The 22358-nt window shown below is 38.7% G+C and overlaps 1 protein-coding gene across 2 annotated transcripts in view; it reads left to right on the top strand.

Annotated features, from left to right (window-relative positions):
- Window positions 1-4291: 4291 nt before the first annotated feature.
- The window catches only part of CCDC91 (coiled-coil domain containing 91), a 362303-nt gene continuing 344236 nt past the window's right edge, over window positions 4292-22358 (top strand). For both annotated transcript variants that reach the window (XR_013967309.1, XM_080812002.1), the window contains exon 1: window positions 4292-4507. The gene's annotated coding sequence lies outside the window, so the exon portion shown is untranslated. The remainder of the gene's footprint in view (window positions 4508-22358) is intronic.

Below are 22358 nucleotides of genomic sequence, written 5' to 3'. Positions count from 1 at the left end.
TAGGCAGAGAGGCAGGCTGGAGAGGTGGGGGGAAGCAGGCTCCCTGCTGAGCAGAGAGCCCGATGTGGGACTCGATCCCAGGAACCCTGAGATCATGACCTGAGCTCAAGACAGTGGCTTAACCCACTGAGCCACCCAGGTGTCCCAGAGTTTACTAACTTTTAAAACCTTGGTCATGCAAGGTAGGGAGTATCTCTGAAATATTTATTGAATCTATATATCATGAACACCACTTGTTCATCATTGAGAGTCAATTTGTAACATCCATCATGCTAACCAGAAAAACCCACTTATGAAACCCATCACTTATGGGTCTCACTTATGTAAACCCAGCTATAAGATCCATTGATTAGCAAAGCTTCAGGTGTTAATGGAAGATTATGATACCAGAAGCATTTATCATTGCTGTTTAGAATGCAGGCTTTCTGATTAAACACAGGCTGAATACATCTAAAGTGGGAATTCTAGATGATGGCATCTGACAACCATTAGAGGATAAAGTAAGGTAAGTAACACATATGTGCACATTTATATCACATGATGTACATTAACATATTTTGAGGTAAACTTTAATAGTAATAAATTCAAACCAATTTAACCAATATTTAATATACTATTCAGTATTCAATACTGAGAATCAGTAGCCAAAAAAAAAAAAAAAATCAAACTCTATGTTGATTTGATTTGAAGGCTCACATAATGGAACAATCTAGTACAGGAGGAGAAAGGGGCCAGAAGAATGCTTATTTAAAAATTTCACAGTTTGCACTTTACATCCTTTTGCTTATATACAATGTTACAGATCTTTGTTTATTTGATTAGGGTTTCAGCTCCATTTCTCTTTCATTTTCTTGGTCACAAGATGACTGCCTTCAGCAACAAGGATCATATGCTTTCTCACTCACATCAAGAGGGAGAAAGGGAGCCAAATCAGACAATTTTGGGGCAAAAGTTCTATGATTAGTGCTCACTCCCAAACCATTTGTGGCCAAGGGAACATCATAGGTTAGGATTAACCTGATTGGATTAACTTTGGGATAAGGGTGAGGTTAATTCCACCCAAATTTCTGAGGTGTGTGCTGCACAATGTGGGAAGAGTGGAACAAATTCTGAGAAGGCAGGTGTCCACTACAATCATTTCCAGAGCACATAAAGACATAAAAATCATATTATTTTCTTGTTGGAGTAAACAAAACAAAATGAAACCTAACCCTAAACATAGGTAATAAAGACTTTGATCCCACAGTTGACTAATGGTTGACAACTTTCAAGCCCTCATCTGTTCTCTTTTGCTCCACATCTGGGCAGGCTGATAAGAAAGCCTGGGTGCTCCCTTCTTTGGTGCCAGTGGGTAATTCAAGCCACAGAAGCCCTGGCTCCTGTGTAGGAATTTTCTCCCTAGTATCATGCCCTAGCCACCATAAAAACCCCAAGGGCCAGTCTTTTCCCCAACCTTCCTGCACCCACTCCGAGCCATTTTGGACTCATTTGGGAAGCCTGCCCTGCTCTTCCTAGAAAGTCTCATTATGTGACGAATAAACCTCCTTACACCTTTTTGGTGCATGTGTGGTAGCAATACTCTTGAAAAATGAACCAAATTTTAGATGGGCATCTATTTCATTTCTGTGGGTGACTGCAACAGCATATCAACTTCAACAGTAGTAAGTTGTAGTGTTTCACTATTCTTATCAGCAAGTGTACCACCTTCCTCCTGGATCCCCTACCTCTTTGAAAAATGGAAACCTGGACTACAACTTCAGTTGTTTCCTGTATTTTTGCTTTCAAATCCTTCTTGCCAATTTCATGGCTACCACCTCAACTCGAGCTTCCACAATTCTTCATTCTAGTTATTTTATCAGTCTTCTAACTGGCTTCTCTGTTTTTCCAGAGAAAAACCTGTTCCTTATCTAATAATCCAAACTGTGTACTGCTGCTGAAGTAATTCCCCCCAACCTTGCTTAAACAATCCATTAGTTTTCCATTGCCTTCAGAATAGATTTCAAACTCCTTAGCAGTTTATAAACGTCTCCATCCATCTTGACCCATATACAGTTCCCACTTCCCCTTCCCCTTTCCCACACATTCCACAGTTCAGAGGCAAGGAGATACATACCAAGGTACATGTGCCTTTGTTTAGAACACACTTTGCTTCTTAGCTTGGCCAATTCCTCCTCATTCTTCAAGATTCATCTTGAGCTCTACATTTTATGAGAAGTACTTCCTGTTTAATGCAGGTTGAATAAGGTTGCTCCTCCTCCACATTTTAACAATAAACTTGATTTCAGTGCTTGTTATTAGTCTATTTGATTGTTTATACCTTTCTCCAAACTTGATCCTCTTGAGGGCAAGGAACCATGTTTCTCAGCTCAGAAGGTCATAGTCTATTAAAGTAATGGGCTGAAGCCTGCAGATATACACATGGCAAAGATAAATAATAATACAATATGGCTTATGAAAAATACCCTGACAAGTTATAGAGCTATCAGTGCCTTCTCAAAAGGTTAAACATAGAAATAGCATATGATACAACAATTCCACTCCTAGGTATATATACCCATGAAAATGTTATCTTGACACAATGAATGCTCTCATGAATGTTCATAGAAGCATTATTCCTAATAGCCAAAAAGTAGAAACAACCCAAATGTCTGCCAACTGATGTATGGATAAATGAACTTTGAAAACATGATGCAAAGTGAAGGAAGCCAGTCAGAAAGGACTACATATTGCATGATCGCATTCATATGAAATATCCAGAATAGGCAACTCCAAAGACATAAAGTGGATTAATGCTTGTCTAGGCCAAAGGGGCAGGAAATAGGAGGAATGGGGAGTGACTGACAAAGGGTATGAGATATCTTTCTGAGGTGAGAAAAATGTTCTGAATTTGATTGTGGTGATGGCTGCACTATTTATTGAACACCTTCTAATCACTAAACAGTGTGATACTGCTGCATATACAAAGACAAATGAGAAGCAGATTGAGAGATATTCAAATGAAAAGTCATCTTAGTGGTGTAGTAGATAGGTAAATAAATTTGAGTACGGAGGCATCATATTTGCTATAATAGAAACCTGTTCATTGTGTACATGGCAATGGTAGACAGAGAAAGTGGTTGTAGAAGAGTGACACTTATGTTCGATATTGGAGCTGCTCTCTAACCATGTAAGCTTGTACTAGCTGGAGAATTGTGAGGATTACTTGCTAACATTTTCCACCTTGAGTACACAGCACAGATTATTAAAGGCTTGAACCAATCTTGTTCAGTGGAAAGATGAGAAAAATAACATCCAAAATGTTAAAGAATGCCTATTATATGATGACTGTGAATATTCCAGAGATCTATGCTCAAAGTTCCCAGATTACCTGTCTTTCTCACTCTCACTGGACTGCAAACCCCTTGAAGGCAAACATCTTGAATGTATCTGGTCCATTCTCTCATTGCCAGCAGGCCAAGTACACATTTCATAAAAAGCTGTTAAATGAATGCTCCTCCAATCCTTCCCGTGTCAAAGATGGAAGAATCTTCAACAAGTGACCAGCTAGTTGACTGTTTCTCTTTAACAGTTACACTTTGAAATGGACACACACACACACACACCACACACACACACCTCTATATAATCATGCTTTCTTTCAGATAAAACTCTGACAGTTATATCATTCTCTTTTCTTTTTCTTCAGGAGACATTATTTGACTGAAGGCTTGGAAAAAAGTGGGTGGCTTGGCAGATGAAAATAAACGGTCTCTGAAACAGGGATGGCATGTATAAATTGCTGTGATCTAGAGTTGGGGCCAAGTACAAGAATAATTCTTAAGCAGTCTTCGACTGATACCCTAGGGTCTGGAGAGGCTCTGGGCTTAGGTGCTCTCCGGTGTTTGAGAGCTCCGATACACAAAGATGAAATAGAAGAGTTGTCCAGTCAACTGTGTCTTGAGCACTTACTACCTGTCAGGCATTTGGCTAAATTCATTTTTACTGAAAGCCTGGAAGTGGCGCAAATATCAGGCCTGTCCCTTCTCAGGAACAATTCTACAGAATCCCAGATGGGAGTATCATTTGGGGACGGTTTCATTTGCATGCATTAGGCATAGAAACTGGGCCTGTCACTCACGAGGAAAGAACCTATAACTAACAGAAGGTAGCTCCTGCATCATCCCTTTTCAGAAGGCCCCCCCCCCCCCCCGGACTAGTCAAATCATTGGAGGCGTGGCTCTGAAGATGGGGGCCCTCAGCTCGGGCCACGTGACCCCCGTGTTGGCGTTGAGTGACAGCCGCAGCTTTGGGCGGGCCTTGGAGGAAATCAACTTCCGGGGGCAGAGGTGTTCGAAGCCGGGTGGTGCGTGGGCTACCCTAACTTGTGTGGCTGGGGTCGCGGTTCCCCCCCTCACGGGTTTGGGGTCGTGCCCCGGGTGTGCGCGTGCGGGGCCGTGTGCTGGGTGGCTCACCTGGCAGCGTGGGTGAGCGGCGCGGCGGCGGCGGCGGCAGCCAGAGCGGGGAGCAGGTAAATGGACGCTCGCCTTCCGGGCCTGGGTCTGGGGGCCGGGGCCGCGCGAGGCCGGCGGCGCGCCTAGGCGGCCTGGGCGCGGGCGGGGAGCGCGGCCAGGCTTCCGTCTCGCGCCGGCTCCGGCCTCGCCCCCGGAGGTCGCCGGGACCCGAAGTCGGAGGCTTGACCCGCCCGGGGCTGGAACGGAACCGCGCTAACCCGTCCGCTGGTGCCGACCGGTACTGGCTCGGCCGGCTGGGTTCGGCCCCTGCACGTTCCAGAATCGCGTCTTTCCGAACGTCTACGGACTAGTACACGTGATTATTGTGTCACCGAACCTCCCACCGAACGGAGACTTAGATCCTTGCCGAGTGTTCACCGATGGCGCCTGATTTGTGTGCCCCCCCCCCGCCCCCTCCTTCGCTGTGCACACCGGCGTAAAAGCTCTGCGACGTCCGTCAGCCACATTTCCTTGTAGTTACTCCGGGCCACGTGTTGCTGTACAAGTGGCATTTGGGGATTAAGGCCGGAGCTAGTAACTTCCCAAGTGGTGAGGCATCCTTCATCCCTCTAAGTGCGCCCCCTTTCCCCACAATAAAGATGTTTCTTCCATCTCCCATGGTGTGTACTGTGGAAAGCTTTGGACATGAAACCTATTTCTGGCTTCACTTTAAGGAGTGGTAACAATATTAAAAGCAGTGCTGGGTGTTTTTTTGGTAGGATGATGTTGCTGCTGCTACTCTCACTTGCTTCCATGATGGGAGTTGGGGCAGAGCCTGATTTCCTGGAGGGTGAAGTCCTGGCCACAGCTGTAGGTGACTCAGCAGCCCCTTAAGAATTCCGACTCCTTTCCGAGCTGTACTGATGCCACCTTCCTCTCCAAGTATTTAGCCGGGCGGTAGTTGGGTGATGGCTTTTGGGAGTAGTGTTTGCATGTTCCTTGGTGGAGTGATTGGGGTGGGCTAACATTTCACCCTACAGTTTAAGGCAGAATACCCAGACTATTTAGTTGGGTTGGGAGAACAGGGAGTGACAGTGGATTCACTTTGCTCTCTGACATCAGAGAGCTCTACATTTCTAATTATCCTGTTTGCCCTGTGCTACAATTTCTGTTGCAATGAAGGAATTGGCAATATGTACTGTGCCTGTTAGGTGGATGGAGCAGGGAGGGAGGCCAGGGAGAGTGCACCTGCGTGGTGCAGGCTAGCCAGAAAATTGTGTGGTCCACAATCGCCCTGGTTACAAAGTTGGCTGGCTAGGAAAGCTGTTCTGTGGGCTTGGAAATCTTACTATGAATTGGAATCCTAGCAACGGTATAAGCCAAATGGAATAAACATAAAGAAAACAGTGATGGAAGTTACAATTTACCTCTTTAATACATGGAAAATGTATCTTCTTAGTGGAGTAATAAGCTCAAAACTTCTTAGAGCCTTTTATAATCATCTTAATACTTAATACCAGTCAAAAAGAAACTGCAGAGTCATCAGAGAGCGACAGCACTTATTTATTTATTTATTTTTTTTTGGTGACAGTAAAAACAAAAGGAAATTAGTTGATCTGAAGGTTAAGTGGATAAATAGGAATTTGCCTAGTAAGAGGCATTTTATCTTGTTCCCCTAGCTGTAGATGTATGATTTATGAAGTATATGGGATTGTTTAGTTATTGGAAGGTTTATTATATTTCTCTTAATAGTATTTGTGGGGTCAGTGCATTGGACTGGATGAGGCTATTTCCATTAGTAAACTGAAAGGGAGTGTTAGGTGACTTGTCTCTAGATTCTTGCTCATAATCACAGTGCTCCTTTATCAACCTGTTCCTTAGAACTTTTGATCTTGTAAGTTCATCAAGTTTTGTTTTTTGCCATCCAAAAATGGGAACTTAATGAAAAAGACAACCTCTGTAGATTAATTCTTCATATCAATGTCTGTTTCTTCTTACTGATAAATCTTGATGATTAGTTTTTTTGATTTGCAATATTTCTAAGGATTTTTTTTTTGTTTCCTCAGTCTCCCCTACCCCCAAAACCAGTGAGAAGGGTTTAGCTCATTTAATTTGATGCATATTTTTCAAAAGGGCATGTCCTATGTCCTTTAAAATTTAGGTTTATTGAACTGTATAATTTGTAATTAAAATTATCATTCAATCAGAAGTTATATACAGATTTTTGACTGTGAGGGTGTTGGTGCCCCTAACCTGAACTTGAGTTGTTTAAGGGTCTGCTGTAGTTCATTTTCTTGTCTAATTGTTCTGGCTAGGACCTCCAGTATGATGTTCAATAGGACAGGTAAGAGTAGGCATCCTTGCCTTGGTTTTCATCTTAGTGGGTAAGGCATGCAAGGCATGCTGTCTTTTACCATTAAATAATTAGCTGTAGGTTTTTTGTAAACAGTTTTCATCAGTTTGGGGGAGTTTTCTTAGCTTCTAGTTTGCTGCGAAGTTTTTTTTTTTTTTTTTTTAATCATGAATGAATATTGTACTTTTTTTTTTTTCATTATGGAGATCATAGTTGTATAGAAGAAAATTGGGAAATAATCCAATGGAAAAAAGCTAACCCATTTCTGTTAATCTGAAATAACCTCTGCTAATATTTTGCTGGCTTTTCTTTCAGTCTTTTTATTTTACAAACATTTTAAAAACAGCTATAAATATTGTTTTATATTTTTCCCTTGTCACTTAGCATTACATTGTAAGTGCTTACTGTGTCATGAATTTTTTGAGAACTTGATTTGTAAGTTCTTGATTTATAGTTAAGTTTTCCCAGTTAGAGTTAACATTAAACATCTTTGTACATAACTTTGGTAAGATTCTTTTAATCAATTTTTTAAAATGTGGTTGTTACTCAAAGTGCATGAAATTTTTTCAGATTCTTAATAGACACTGCCTGTTTGTTTCATTTGATGTTCTTAGAATTTTTCCTCTGGGTTTTTTATTGTAATAAATTTGGGAGCCAAATTTCTGGGCATCACTTTAAGGTAGAATCCTAGAATTTCAGAAACTCATTTAGTTCAAACCATTTCTTTTATAGGTGTAGAGTCTAAAATGATCAAATGAGTTTTCTACCAACATTGTTATTTTGCTGCGAGTGATCTAAACAGAATTCCTGATGCGTTTTGTGTCATGTGAAATACACTTCATGTTCTACTTTTGATAAGAATTACAGTAGTTTTTGAGTCTAGCATCATGCAGATACTCTATATGTTGTTTTATTGAAATCCAATCAGTACCTTTTGAGGTAGGTGGTATTTTTCTCAATTCATAGCCAGGGAAATTGAGTCTCAGACAAGTGAGCACTTATCCGAGGTTGCATTAATAGTAAGTGGTAGAATTAGGGTTTGATCACAGGTCTTGGTGAATCTTGTTTTACTCATAGACTACACTGCTGAGTTCTTGTAAGCATTTTGTATATATTGTGTTTATTCTGAATCTGTCTTAATTTTGATGCTTGAAATAAACTTACTAAATTAATAACTCAACGTAAGATAGTATTAGTCACGTATAAAATGTGTACCCCAATTTATGTCTTTTTATATTTTTAAAATTTAAATTTAGACATTCTTTACCTGTACCCGCTTTCCTTCTCTGTCAGATCTTCAAGAAGTGGTACAAAGATATTTGTTAGCTATATGCCATAGAATCCTATTAAAAAATTAGGGATAAGTTTAGGGCACCTGGGTGGCCCAGTCAGTTAAGCATCTGTCTTCAGCTCAGGTCATGATCCCAGAGTCCTGAGATGGAGCCCCGCATCGTGCTACCTGCTCAGTGGGGAGTTGTCTTCTCCCTCTTCCTCTGCCCCTCCTCTTTCCCCAGGCTCTCTCTCTCTCTCTCAAGTAAATAAACAAACAAATAAATCTTTAAAAAAAAAAAAAGAATTAGGGATACATTTAATGTTACTAGTGAGGGATACAACAATTTTTAAAATTTTGAAATGGGAAGCATTTTTTTTAAATTACAGATTTAATAGATGAAGAATAGAGATGATGTTACTTTAAAATGCAACATATAATAATTCTTTTAAAGCTGTTTTCTTTAGAAGGATATGTACATTTTGGTATATATATAATGCAGTCCAAACAGAGAGTCTTGTAGGCTAAATATATAAATGAAGTAACCACTATTTTGTGAAGTGTGAAAACACTTTTTCCTGGTATTCAGAGACGACTGACTTTCTTTTCCCTCTGTCAGCCTTGTTATCATTGACCATGTGTATCTTCTCCCAAAAGTAGGCCTAGATAATGGAGAGACTAGCCAAATCACCTTTTATGTTGTGTCCAACCTTGTGGTAAAAGACGATCTGTACGGTCATTTCAAGATGCTTAACTTCTGCATTATGAGAATTCAGAACTTCTACAGTTGTGGTAGACAGTGTTGCAGTATTATACAAGATCCATTGATCTGTGCGTGTGCTTCACTGATAGGGGCTGCATGAATATTACTAAAAAACTAAATCAGTACAAGATAGTTAATGAAAGTGAGAGTATGATTATTTTATTTTATTTTATTTTTTAAAGATAATTGAGTTTTTATTTATTTTTTTAAATTTTATTTATTTATTTGACAGAGAGAGAGATCACAAGTAGGCAGAGGCAGGCAGAGGGAGGAAGGGAAGCAGGCTCCCTGCTGAGCAGAGAGCCCGATGCGGGGCTCGATCCCAGGACCCTGGGATCATGACCTGAGCTGAAGGCAGAGGCTTTAACCCACTGAGCCACCCAGGCGCCCCAAGTATGATTATTTTAATTATGAATTTGATAAAGACAACTTAAAATGAGGTTATACCTTTTATTTATAGTTTGCCCAAATTGATTATGAAAAATTGAAAATAAGTTAATGATACCTAAGTGGCATTAAATGGGCCACCTGCCCTGAATCACAAGACAAATTGAGATGAATATTTATTTTCTTTTCTGCAGAATGGGAAAAACATTTTTTATTTATTGCTGATGGTTTTTATGAAGTATTTAGATATTTTAGGTTTCTTTTGTCTGTTATACAGGAGAGGTACATTTTATTGATTTCTTTTTAGGACTAGCTTCTGATTAAAGTGACTGGTGTTGTAAAATATCTCTTGCTTATTTAGTATATGTGATTTTTCCCCCCAGTTATATTAGTTAAGAATACTTGTATACTACATTTTGTTGTAAGAATCATTTGAAGGAGACTTTATTTTCATTGATGCATTGAGTTTATTTTCTTTAGTTCCAAAGTTAGGTGTTACTGATCTTGCTTTTCTTGTTATCAGCAGAAGAAAGGAGTGCCACAACGTTATTCTCATTGTCACATTCGTGAACATAAAAATGATTTCCATATGATTGATGAGAAGTCCTCTGACCACTTAGAATCTTATCAGATTGCAAAATGTTTTATTGTGTGATTCCTACAAAATGCTTAGGAGTAGAAAATCTTATGAACAAGTGAGACAACATATACCTGAAATTTTTGGAGATTTTTTTCTCCTACAAAGAAGGGCCATGGATATTATTATCATAGTTACTTTCATCTGATCAACATAATTCATCAGGTTGTTCAGGTGGTGAATTGGGAATCATAAGGCTGGACCTGATTCTTTAATCAGCATATACTTTTTTCCCACTTAATAAAATGTTTCAGAATCCATCTCTTGCTGATGCGTGTTTGTGTGTGTGTCTGTTGGATGTTTGTATTTTGGGAAGTACACTGTGGAATTTTTTTGGCCATTATTTCTTCAAATATTCTTTCTGCCCCTTTCTCTCCCTCTTCTTCTGGGATTGCCATAGTGCGTTTGTTGGCATGCTTGATGGTTTCCCACAGGTCTCGGAGGATCTGTTCGGTTCCCTTCATTCTTTTCTCTTTCTGTTCCTCAGATTGATTAGTCTCAGTTGAGGAAGCCCAAAAGTTGGCCTGTGGATTGGTCTATCACCTATTGAGTGTATTGAGTGTATTTACTGGTGTATAACACACAATGTTAGACATACGGAAAAGAAACAGGCATTTATAAGGACAAAGAGCAATCAAGGAAGAAATAAATAAAACTTTACCAGTAGTAACTAAGTTGGGAGTTACAGAGGAGGAGTTATTGGTAGGCTGAGAAAGAGGGGTTGGGATACTAGAAGTTTCAATAGATGTGAATGGCAAGTTCTGTGGGAATAATAGCCTGCTGTAAATACAAGGATACAAAATTGTTGTAAGAAAGTGAATTTTAGAGGTTAAGATCCTGGATTGAGGCAGTTATGTCAATATCACAAATATAGTGACTGCTACCTGTGTTTATGGAACAATTACTGCAGTGATATATTATGATTATATAGAGCAATATGTATTAGTGGCAATAATAGTAGCCTCTGTTTTTAAGTATCTGTAATATAGCAGGTACTGCACTGGACACTTTCAAACTTTTTTTGAACACTACTTTTTGATTATTTTTTTACTGAGGTGAAACAGAATTAATCGTTTCAAAGTGTATAACTAATATATAATCATTTTAAAATGTATAATATTTTCAAGTATATAAGTATTGTGAATAGTGCTACTGTGAACATTTGTGTGCCAGTATTTGTTTGTGTACTTGTATTCAGTTTTCTTGGGCATATATGTAGGTATGTAGGAGTAGAATTGCTGGTTAATGTGATAATTCTGTATTTACCATGTTGAGAAACTGCTAAGCTATTTTCTTAAGGGGCCGCATATATTATTTCCTACCAGCAGTGTATGAGGATTCCAGTTTTTCTACATCTTCATCAACACTTTTTTTTTGTTTTGTTTTGTTTTTGTTTTTTGGCTATAGCCATTCTAGGGATGTGAACTGCTACCTCGTCGTGGTTTTGATTTGTATTTCCCTAATGATGATATTAAACAATGCTTTAAGTGTTTTTGGTTATTTTTATCTTTCTTGAAGAAGTATTTATTCAGTTATTTTGCTGATTTTGAAATTGGGTTGCTTATCTTTTTGTTGTTGAGTTTTAAGAGTTCTGGATACTAGACCATTATTAGATAAATCATTTGCTAATGTTTTCCCGACTCTATAGATTGTGTTTTCCCTTTTGTTTTTTTTTTTTAAGGTTTTATTTATTTATTTGAGAGAGAGAGAGGTGGGGGAAGGGGCAGAAGGAAAGAGAGCCCTGCTCTGCCCCATCGGGCTAAGCAGGGAGCCCGATGCAGGGCTCAATCCCAGGACCCCAAGATCATGACCTGGGCTGGAGGTGGACTCATAACTAACTGAGCCATCCCACAGTCCCTGTTTTCTTTTCTGGTTAATGCCCTTTGATACACAAAAGTTTGAAATTTTGATTAAATTTAGTGAGTTTTTCTATTGTTGCCTCTGCTTTTGGTGTCATATCTAAGAATCCATTGCCAAATGAAGGTCATGATTTGTCCCTTTGTTTTCTTCTGTAGTTTTAGTTGTATTTAGGTCATTGATTCATTTTGAGTTAACTTTGGTTTATTGTGTGATATAGGGGGTCTATGGAATTTTTTAACTAAATATTTTTGTTAAATATTTTATGTATTTTGCTGCTACCTCCTTTGTTTAGTCAATAATATGTTTATGAAATTTATCCATGTTGATACATATAGCACTAGTTTTTCCATTTATACTACTTTATCATGTTGAATGGCTTTTGCTAATTATTAATTTCATCTAAATGGACTTTGAGATTATTTCTTTTTTTGCTATTTTAAACAACATGGCAATGAATTTTCTTCATCTTTTCTGATGCACATGAAGGAATTTTTCTAGGGTCTGCCGTAGAATTTGCTGGTTCTTATGGTAAGAACATCTTCAAGTTAGATATTATTAAATTATTCTCCAAAGCCTTTCTTCCCATTTTGCTCTCATTATTAATATCTGAGAATGTCTCTTCATCCTTGCCAATATTTGGTATAATTACTTTTGTATTTTTTTGCTAATCTGATGGGTATAAATTTCATTGTCACTAACATCTCTGTCCCTGATTACTAGGAGAATGACCATTTTTCCGCAAATTTATTGGTCACATGGGTAATTCTGTGAATTATCTGTTCCTATATCTGTCATTTTAGTGGTATTTTAGAAGGGAATGGTAGTAAACATGCATGTTCAATACTTCATATTTAACTGGAAGTGCCTCCTGCTCATTCCGGCTTTGGAGTCAAGTATTCAAGGCTTCTGTTGATGAGGAAATCTTACCTGACCTTCCAGAGATGTTCAGATTCCTTTTTGCCCTCAGTCTTTGCACACCTGTGTGGTTGCATGTGTTTTTACAGCTTATTTCTCCCTCTTTGCCAGACTAAGTACAGTGAGGCAAGGGCCAATTTCATTATATCCTTAGTACCTAACAGGGGTCTTGATCATCAGAGGTGCTAGTTAATACCTGTTGAGTTAACAAACAGAAGATGAGTGATGAGTAAGGGGAGCTGATATATAAGACATTCTGAAGAAGAATCCAAGGCATCTGAGAAGGTGAAAGCATGGGCATGGGACCTCAACACTTTTAAACTTTAATTGTAGTTTACATTATGTATTGATACTTTCTTCCCTAATCTAAGACAGTGGCTTTATTGATCATTATATTCTTCAGTAGCACGTAGTTGGTTTTCATTAAATAATTACTGCGTGAATAAAAATCAGATCTTTGACTGACTTACAGATTAAAAAAAAACACATTTATTTATTTATTTGAGAGAGAGCATGGAGGGGAGGGGCAGAGGAAGAGGGAGAGAGGGTCTTTAAGCAGACTCTGCACTGTGTCCAGAGCCCAGCGTGGCGCTCAGTTTCACAATCCTGAAATCATGACCAGAGCCAAAAAAAGAGTCAAACGCTTAACCAACCAGGTTCCCCTGGGTATGCATGTATGTATTTTTCATAAGGGACTGAAAGGTTAGGTATTTCCAAGACGCATCTCTCTATTTTCTTTTAATCCTCTTACTATGTTTGAACCTGGCTTTGGGCCAGGTATTTATTTACTTGTCACCAGACAGATGTGCCATGATTGGGTGGTGTATGTTGCTGCCAAAGTCTTACCATAAAGTTGTTGAAGGTGATAACATGGGTTTCTAGAAGTATAGCGGATTCTTCCGTGGTGTCTACTTAATAAAAACATGAACTGAAAACATCTATACAGAATTAAAGAAATACTTATGTGGAAATTAAATGAACCTACTAAATAAAACTCACTAATGTCAGTGCCGTCACCCAATAGCTAGCATTTTTTGGACTTGATTATATATTTACTCATGGAGGAATAGCATCAGTTGATATCTCTGTAGGATTCTGACAATATGGGGTATAAAAAATGTTGGTAGTGCTTAGTTTGCCCTATGGGAAAGCTTTGGATTTTTAGCTAAAATGGGGGCGAGGGAAAGTCCTTCAAATATTGCTCATAAAAGGTCAGGTTTGTCAGGGATATACTCAATTTAAGTGTGGTTCACAACACGAGGGTTATTTTTTTCGTTAGCACACATACTGTTTTTCTCTGGAAGAAATAGAGTAAGCATTACAGGTCTTTCATAGATAGTTTTTTTCTCAATTAGTAAGTTTTGGAAGTGAAAAAACTACAGGTGTTTGATACTAAAGTTAGGATCAGATGAAAAAAATGAGCTTGGTGATGATAGTGGTACTTTTAGTTCAAGAAGAAATAAAAATTAGTGATTAGAACAAGTTTTGTATCATGTTGGAAAAAAATGAGCAAAAAAGTTCTTTATGTGTTTCCCTTGGTAAACAAGTCTATTTCTCTTAAAGGGCACAATTAGCAGATTAAGACCTTTGATAAATGCATAAACATGGATTTAATAATTGTCAAAACTGAATTTATAAAAGTTAAAATAAAGGACAACTGAGATATGTTGTGGAGCAAAAGTGAGGTCAGTGGAAATCTTTACTGAGCCCTGACTTTGTTTTATTTAGGTACCTGTACTAGCTGCTGGAGGGTACAGAAATAAATGTTACTTAGTCTCCAAGAACATAACAGTCAAGTAGGTGAGAGTAGTATAAACTAACACATTGTAGTGAGGACATAAATTGGTAAGGAATGGGTTTCTGAAATTTGATATAGAGGCATTTGGGAAGACCCTGATGAAGCTGGAGATATTGAACCCCTAAATGCTTTTCCCAATTTGGTTATGTTACTCTGGCCCTTTTACTGATTGACTCAGAAAATGAGTATTCAGTGAGACCCAGAACAAGAGAAGGCTCTGCAAGTAGGTTCAGGTCTCTGTGCAAGCTGCTCTGTTGCTAGGGTCATATGATCTAGCAGATCCAGTGGTGTTTGGGGTATCAGTGGCAGTGTCAGTGGGGTGTTTAGAACCTTTTTCAGGCTGTGATGGGTTAATCATAGTGCAGATCCTTAGGATTTAGACCAAAGCCTGCCCTTCTCTACCGATAACTATGCCTTTCTGAGAAATAGCTGTTGATTTGCTAATGGGTCTTAGATTCTACTTAACTGTGGGCCACCAAGTTACTGTGGGACCTGAGCTGCTTGTTACTAAGTGGGTGGTTATCTGACCCACCAAGCCATAAAGTTGGGCATGGACAGCAGCGGTCTATGGTCAAATGGAAACAGTATGTATCTAATCAGGCCTGAGCAGGCTCGGAAGACACAATACTTTACAAGAAGCAGGGGCTCAAGTGCCTGTAGTCCCTGCTCTGAAGCATCTTCTCCTTCTTCTTTTTTTTTTTTTTAAAGATTTTATTTATTTATTTGTCCGAGAGAGAGCGAGTGCACAAGGATGCAGAGTGGCAGGCAGAGGCAGAGAGAGAAGCAGGCTCCCTGCTGAGCAAGAAACCCGACGCGGGACTTGATCCCAGGATCCTGGGATCATGACCCAAGCTGAAGGCAGTGGGGGTTAACTGATTGAGCCACCCCTCTGCTAGCATCTTCTTTTTTCTGAGACTGCACTTAAGGCTTCATGGCAAGTTCCCTAAGGTTAATTGACTGTAAGAAATGGGGACACCTGGGTGGCTCAATGGGTTAAAGCCTCTGCCTTCAGCTCAGGTCGTGATCCCGGGATCCTGGGATCGAGTCCCGCATCGGGCTCTCTGCTTAGCGGGGTGCCTGCTTCCCCCCCTCCCTCTGCCTGCCTACTTGTGATCTCTGTCTGTCAAATAAATAAATAAAATCTTTAAAAAAAAAAAAAGGGACTCAGATGTGATTTACAGATGGTTCTTCATGATATGCAGGTACCACCTGAAAATGGGCAGCTGCAGCCCTGTGGCCCCACTTTGGAGTATCCCTGAAAGACAGTGGTGAAGGCCAATCCTTCCAGTGGGGAGGACTTTGGGCAGTGCACCTGGTTGTTCCCTTTGCTTGGAAGGAGAAGTGGCCAGATGAATGATTGTTTTGTTTCATGGGTTATGACCAGTGGTTTGGCTGGATGGTCAGGGACTTGGGAGGAATATGGTTGAAAAACTGATGACAAGGAAATTTGGGGAAGAGGTGAGGTATGTAGATAGACGTGTCTGCACAAAAGAATGTGAAGATGTTTGTGTTCCATGTAAATGCTTAACCAAAGAGTGACCTCAGCTGAAGAGGATTTTAATAATCAAGTGAATAAGATGACCCATTTTGTGGCTACCAGTCAGCCTCTTTCCAGCCATCCCTGTTACCGTCCAGTGAGCTCATGAATTAACGTGGCCGTGGTGGCAGGGATGGAGGTTATACATGGGCTTAGCAACATAGACTTCTCACTCGTTTAGACCTGTCTGGTTACAGCCAATGCTGAGTGCCCAGTCTGTCATCAACAGAGAGTAACACTGAATTCCTTATATGACACCGTTCCCTGGGGTGATTAGCTCGCTAACTGGAGGCAGGTTGAGTATATTGGTGTGCTAGCATCATGGAAGTGGCATTGTTGTTATTGGAATAGACACTTATTCTAGATATGGATTTGCCTTTCCTACATGCAGTGCTTCTGCCAAACCAATCTGTGGGCTTACAGAATGCCCTTATCCACCATTATGATATTCCTTCCAGCATGCTTCTGATCAAGGAACTTATTTCAGAGCAAAAGAATTACAGTTTGTGGAATTCATTGGTCTTATGTTTCTTACCATCCTGAAGCAACTGGCTTGATAGAATGGTTGGAATAGACTTTTGAAGACTTAAGTTACAGCCTCAGCTAGGTGTGTCAGTTTTTTGCAGCACTGGGACGGGGTTCTTAAGAAGGTTGTATATGGTCAGAATTAGCATCCATTATATGGTGGTGTTTCTCCCATAGCCAGGATTCATAATAGGTTCAGGAATCAGGGGGTAGGAATGGAAGTGGCTCCTTTCACTATGACGCCTACTGACCCATGAGCAAAATTTTTAGTGCCTGTTTCCATGACCTTATGCCCTGCTGGCCTAGACATTTTAGTTCCAAAGGGAGGAATGCTTTTACTGGGAGGCACAGTGATTCCATTGAATTGGAAGTTAAGACAGCTGCACAGCCGGTTTGGACTCTTCATGCCACTGTATCAACAGGCAAAGCCACTACTGGCCGGGGTGACTGATCCTGACTACCAAGGGAGATATTGGACTGCTGCTTCACAGTGGAGGTAAGGTAGAGTATGTCTGAAATATAGGAGATCCCTTAGGGTGTCTGAGTATTACCTATAGTATTACTATTATCACAGACCTTTATCTGTGATAAAGGTCAATGGAAAACTAAAATAACCCAGTTCAGGGAGGACTACTGATGGCCTAGACCCTCAGGAATGAAGGTTTGAGTCAGCGCATCAGAGTGTCATGATCGGCTGAATTGTTTGCTGAAGACAAAAGAAATACAGAATGGGTAGTGGAAGAAGGTAGTTCTAAGTACCAGCTGCAACCATATGACCAGTTACAGAGACAAAATTTCTTTCTTTTTTTTTTTTAAAGATTTTATTTATTTGACACAGAGAGAGAGATCACAAGCAGGCAGAGAGGCAGGCAGAGAGAGAGAGAGGGAAGCAGGCTCCCTGCCAAGCAGAGAGCCCGATGCGGGGCTCAATCCCAGGACCCTGAGAGCATGACCTGAGCCGAAGGCAGAGGCTTTAACCCACTGGGCCACCCAGGTGCCCCCAGAAACAAAATTTCTAATAGTCATGAATATTTCTGTTCAGTTGTTATGGATATGTTTGTGTGTGTGTATGCACACATATGTATGGCTACATATGTAAAATGTCTTTTTTTTTCTCATTTCATTATCTTGTAGCATAAGATGCATTGAGTGTATATATAGTATTTTAGGTAGTGTTACTTTTCTATCATAGTATATAAAATTTGAGATATCAAGAAGAGTAAACCTAATTCAAGGACTTTTCTCTTCTGTGGAAGAGGTTAGTGTGTTTCCAGGTGTGCACAGGATAGTTGTATTATCTTAGGTTATAATTAAGACCTTGTTATTGTCTTTATTTAGAGATTAAGTGTGGTTTAAGGAGGTATGTACAGGGGCTAAGTTGACTAGGGATGGACTTGTGATGGTTAATTTTACGTTGCAAATTGGGCTAAGGGTTTTTATTGTTTTCTGTCTTACATTTGGGTCTTTAATCCATTTTGAATTTATTTATGTGTACGGTATAACAAAGTGATCCAGTTTCATTCTTTTGCATGTGGCTGTGTAGTTTTCCAACACCATTTGTTGATGAGGCTGTCCTTTTCCCATTGGTTATTCTTTGTTACTTTGTCGAAGATGAGTTGATCATATAGCTGGGCATCCATTTCTGGGTTTTCTGTTGTGTTCCATTGATCTATGTTTCTATTTTTGTGCCAGTACCATACTGTCTAGATCACTACAACTTTGTAAGATAACTTGAAGTCTGGAATTGTGATGTCTCTAGCTTTGCTTTTCTTTTTCAAGATCACTTTGGCTATTTGGGGTTTTGAGATTCTCTACAAATTTTAGGATTGTTTGTTGTAGTTCTTTGAGAAATGCTGTTTGGTATTTTGATAGGGATTGGATTAAATGTGTAGATTGCTTTAGGTGGTATATGATATTGAGAACAAAGGTAAAAAAAATGCAGATAAAATTAAATTTGCTTATGACCTGGATCCTATCGACAAATACTTGAGGCAGGCAGAATATAACTTTTCTCCAGGAACTCCCAATCTTAATGTCAATGCTTTGCTAGTGGGAAAAACAACCTTAGTTTGACAATAGGTAGCTCTCCAGGATCCTATGAGTCTTTAGCATATGAAAGTCTATTTGGAAACTTCGCTTTATCTTTACTTCCCCCAACTTCCAAGTATAATCAGTTGCTTCTCACAATCCAGGGACAGCTGTTTCTACCCTTGGGTCCTGTCCTTGGGCTTTAATAAAACCACCTTTTTGCATCAAAGAAGTTTGAAGAATTATTTCTTGGCCATCAGATCTGAACTTTAACATTTCTGCATCAGGATAGACATTTTAACAATATTTGTTCTTCCAATCCATGAGCATGGAATGTCTTTCCATTATTTGGTATTATCTTCATTTCTTTTCATCAGTGTTTTATAGTTTTTAGGTTACATGTCTTTAAACTCTTTGGTTAGGTTTGTTCCTAGGTATCTTATTATTTTTGGTGCAGTTGTAAATGGGATTGTTCTCGTCATTTCTCCCTCTTTTGCTTCATTTTTGGTGTATAGATGTGCGACAAACTTCTGGGGATTGATTTTGTATCCTGAGTCCTTATTGCATTCGTTTATCAGTTCTAGCAGTTTTTTGGTGAAGTCTTTCAGGTTTTCTCTATATAGTATCATGTCATCTGTAGATACCGGAAGCTTAACTTCTTCCTTAATGATTTTGATGGCTTTTATTTCTTTTTGTTGCCTAATTGCTGTGGCCAGTACCTCCAGTACTATGTTGAACAGAAGTGGTGAGAGTAAACCTTGTCTTGTTCCTTACCTTTGGGGAAAAGCTCTCAGTTTTTCCCTATTAAGTATGATGTTCGCTGTGGGTTTTTCATATATGGCCTTTTTTACGTTGAGGTACATTTCCTCTAAACCTACTTTGTTGAGTGTTTGTATCATGAATGGATGTTGTACTTTGTCAAATGCTTTTTCTGCATCTATTGGAAGGATCATGTGGTTCTCACTCTTGATCTTAATGATGTGATGTATTCTGTTGATTGATTTGCAAATATTGAATCACCATTGCAATCCAGAAATAAATCCCAATTGATTATGGGGATTGATTTTTTTTTTTTTTAATATTGTTAGATTTGTTTTGGTAGTATTTTTTTGAGGATTTTTACATCAATGTTCTTCAGGAATATTGGCCCATAGCTCTTTTTTTGTGTTGTCTTTATCTGGTTTTGGTATCAAGATAATGCTGACCTCATAGAATGACTTTGGTAGTTGTCCTTCCTCTTGCATTTTATTTTTCCAAGATTTTATTTATTTATTTGACAGAGAGAGATCACAAGTAGGCAAAGAGGCGGCAGAGGCAGGCAGAGGGAGAGGAGGAAGCAGGCTCTGTGCTGAGCAGAGAGCCTGATGTGGGGCTCGATCCCAGGACTCTGGGATCATGACCTGAGCTGAAGGCACAGGCTTTAATCCACTGAGCCACCCAGGTGCCCCTCCTCTTGCATTTTTTGAAACAGTTTGAAAAGAATAGGTATTAAATCTTCTTTAAATGTTTGGTCGAATTCATCCATGAAGACATCTGATTTTTGAGTTTTGTTTGTTGCGAGTTTTTAATTACTGATTCAGTTTCTTTGCTGATAGTCTATTCAAATTTTCTTTTTCTTCATGTTTCAGTTTTTGTTTTCTTTGAATTTGTATGTTTTCTTCGAATTTATCATTTCTCCAAGGTTGTCCAATTTTTGGCATGTAGTTTTTCATGCTATTTTCTTACAATTTTTTTTTTTTTATATTTCTGTGGGGTTGCTTGTTATTTCTTCTCTCTCATTTGTGATTTTTTTTTTTTTTGGTCCTTTCTCTTTTTTTCTTGTTAAGTCTAGATAGAAGTTTGTCAATTCTACTGATGTTTAAAAAAAAAAAAGCAGCTCCTGGTCCCATTGATCTGTTCTGTTTATTTTTTAGTTTTTATATTACTTATTTCTACTCTAGACTTTCTTATTTCCTTTCTTCTGCTGGCTTAAGGCTTTGTTTGTTGTTCTTTTTCTAGTTCCTTAGGTGAAAGGTTAGGTTGTTTATTTGAGATTTTTCTTTCATCTGAGATAGGCCTGTATTGCTATAAACTTCCCTCTTAGAACTGCTTTTGCTGCAACCCAAACATTTTGGACTGTTGTGTTTTCACTTTCATTTGTTTCCGTGTACTTTTAAAATTTCTTCTTTTATTTCCTGGTTGACCCATTCGTTATGGTAGTAGCATGTTCTTTATAACCTCCATGTATTTGTGGTCTTTCCAGATTTTTTCTTGCGGTCTTTCCAGATATTTTCTTGTGGTTGACTTCTAGTTTCATAATGTTGTGGTCAGAAAAGATGCATGGTATGACCTCGATCTCTTTGAAATTGTTGAGGCTTGTTTTATGGCCCAATATGTGATCTATTCTGGAAAATGTTCCATGTGTACTTGGAAAGAATGTGTGTTCTGCTGTTTTTGGATGGAATGTTCTGAATATATCTGTTAAATCCTTCTGGTCCAGTGTGTCCTTCAAAGCCATTTTTTCTTTGTTGATTTTCTATTTAGATGTTCTGTACTTTGATGTAAGTGGGGTGTTAAGGTCCCCTACTATTGTATTATTATCAATTACTTCCTTTATGTTTGTTATTAATTGTTTTATATACTTGGGTGCTCCCATATTTAGTACATAAATATTTACAATTGTTAGAGCTTCTTATTGGGTTGTCCCTTTTATTATTGTATGATTTGTCCTTCTTTGTCTCTTGTTATAATTGTTGTTTTATGTCTGTTTTATCTGAAGAAACTATTGCTACTCTGGCTTTTTTTGACATGCATTTGCATGATACTTATTTCTCCATCCTCTCACTTTCAATTTGCAGGTGTCTTTAGATCTAAAAAGTCTTTTGTAGGCAGCATCTAGATGAATATTTCTTTTCTTTCTTCTTTCTTTCTTTCTTTCTTTCTTTCTTTCTTTCTTTCGTCTTCTTTTAATCCACTCTGTCACCCTGTATCTTCTGGTTGGAGTATGTACTCATTCCATTTACATTCAAACTAATTATTGACATATATGTATTAATAGTCATTTTACTTGTTTTTTGGTTGTTTCTGAAGATTTTCTCTGATCCTTTCTTGTCTTTTTCTATTTCTTAGTTTGCTGGTTTTCTGTAGTGATATATTTGGATTTCTTTCTGTTTATTCTTTGCATTCTTATCAATGGCTTTTGATTTGTGGTTACCATTAGGTTTGTGTATAATATCTTCAGCATACAGCAGTCTATCTTAAGTTGGTGCTTAAGTTTGGACCCATTCTTTACTTTTCTCCTCCCCACATTTTAGGTACTATGTTTTCGTATTTTATATCCTTTAATTTTATGAGTTCCTTGACTGATTTTTTACAGAAATATTCCATTTTACTGATTTTATGTTTTCTGCCTTCATACTGTCATTTTTGAGCTTTCCTTTCCACTCAAAGAGCCCCCTTTAATATTTCTTGCAGAGCTGGTTTAGTGGTCAGCTCTTTATTTTCATTTATGTTTGTCTGGGAAACTCTTTCTCTCTCTTCCTATTCTGAATGATAGCCTTGCTGATAGAGTTTTCTTGGCTGCAGGTTTTCCCCTTTGAGTACTTTGAATATAGCACACCACTCCTTTTCTGGCTTGGAAAATTTCTGCTGAAAAATCTGCTGATAATGTTATGGGATTTCCCTTGTACATAACTGTTTTCTTTTGCCTTGCTACTTTTAATATTTTCTCCTTATTACTGTATTTTGGCATTTTAATTACAATATGTATTGCTGTGGATTTGCTTTTTTGGTTTTGTTGGGGGTTTTCTATGCCTCCTGGATCTGGGTATCTGTTTCCTACCCCAGATTGGGGAAGTTTTTAGCTATTATTTTTTC

The sequence above is a fragment of the Martes martes genome, assembly GCF_963455335.1.
Source record: "Martes martes genome assembly, chromosome: 8".
Taxonomy (NCBI): Eukaryota; Metazoa; Chordata; class Mammalia; order Carnivora; family Mustelidae; genus Martes; species Martes martes.
The sequence above is the reverse complement of the archived record's forward strand: the minus strand, read 5'-3'. Positions and strand labels throughout refer to the sequence as shown.